Raw genomic sequence first — 1,683 nt, forward strand, 5'->3', positions numbered from 1 at the left:
AGGCAAGGACATTACTTGGGACGAGGAGGCCGCGACTGCTTTCGTTAAAGCCAAGGAAGCCTTGGCAGATGCCGCGATGCTGGTGCACCCCAGAACGGACGTTCCGACCACCCTCACGGTGGACGCATCCGACACAGCAGTCAGTGGGGTGCTGGAGCAACTCATCGAGGAGCGCTGGCAACCCCTAGCATTCTTCAGCAAGCACCTACGACCACCCAAACTCAAGTACAGTGCATTCGACGGAGCTGTTGGCTCTGTATCTGGCAATCCGGCATTTCAGGTACTTCTTGGAAGGCAGGCCGTTCACCGTGTTCACGGACCACAAACCGTTGACCTTCGCATTCACGAAGGTGTCCGATCCCTGGTTGGCTCGCCAGCAGCGATGTCTGTCCTACATCTCTGAGTACACAACGGACATCCAGCATGTCTCAGGAAAGGACAATGTCGTAGCAGACCAGTTATCCAGGCCCTGTCCCTGGGGGTGGACTATGCAGCACTGGCGGAGGCGCAGCAGGAAGACGACGAGATGCCCAGCTACAGGACCGCAGTCTCGGGTTTGAAGCTGCAAGACTTTCTCATATGCCCAGGTGAGAGGACCCTCCTGTGCGCTGTAGCTTCTGGCCAACCTCGCACGAACTTTGCAAGCAGGTCAGTGAATGGGCCAGAATGTGCGCGCAGTGCCAAACAGCCAAGGCGCAACGGCACACTAAAGCCCCACCTCAGCAGATCGAACCCGCCCACCGGCGGTTCGACCACATTCATGGGGATATCGTGGGCCCCCTACCAGTGTCCCAAGGAGCGCGGCACCTCCTAAGTATGGTAGACCGGTTCACGAGGTGGCCAGAGGCGGCCCCGCTCACCGACACATCTGCCGATTCCTGCGCCCGAGCACTGATCGCAACCTGGGTAGCACGCTTCGGGGTACCGGCCCACATTACCTCCGACAGAGGCGCCCAGTTCACTTCCAGCCTGTGGTTGGGAACGCAGCTACACCACACAACTGCCTACCACCCACAGTCGAAAGGACTAGTGGAACGCTTCCACCGTCACTTGAAGTCGGCTCTCATGGCCTGCCTGAGAGGACCTAACTGGGTGGACGAGCTTCCCTGGGTTCTGCTTGGAATTTGCACAGCGCCCAAAGAGGATCTGCATGCCTCATCAGCCGAGTTGGTGTACGGCGCACCCCTGGCTGTCCCAGGAGAGTTCATACCAGCCCCAAGAGGGCAAGATGAAGAACCCACAGCAGTTCTGGACAGACTACGCGAGAGGCTCGGCAACCTGGCCCCCGTACCGACTTCACAGCACGCACGGACCCCGACCCATGTACCCAAAGACCTGCAGAGCTGTAAGTTTGTGTTTGACGAAGGGGCAGACACCGGGCACCGCTACAGCGGCCGTACAAGGGGCCGTTCAAGGTGATCAACAACAATGGGTCCACATACGTTCTGGACATTGGGGGGAGGGGGGAAAGAGGAGGTTTTCACAGTGGACCGACTCAAACCAGCCCATGTGGACTTGGCGCAGCCGGTCGAGGTTCAGGCACCGCGGCACAGAGGTGGACCTCCCAAACAGAGGCTGATCCAGACTGTGGACATTGGGGGGTGTATCACCGGTTCTGGGGGGGGGGGGGGGGATTATGTGGTGACCCACTTTCTGCGCAGGTGAACTGTATCACAAATAGTC

The sequence above is a fragment of the Hypanus sabinus genome, chromosome 4, assembly GCF_030144855.1.
Source record: "Hypanus sabinus isolate sHypSab1 chromosome 4, sHypSab1.hap1, whole genome shotgun sequence".
Lineage (NCBI taxonomy): Eukaryota > Metazoa > Chordata > Chondrichthyes > Myliobatiformes > Dasyatidae > Hypanus > Hypanus sabinus.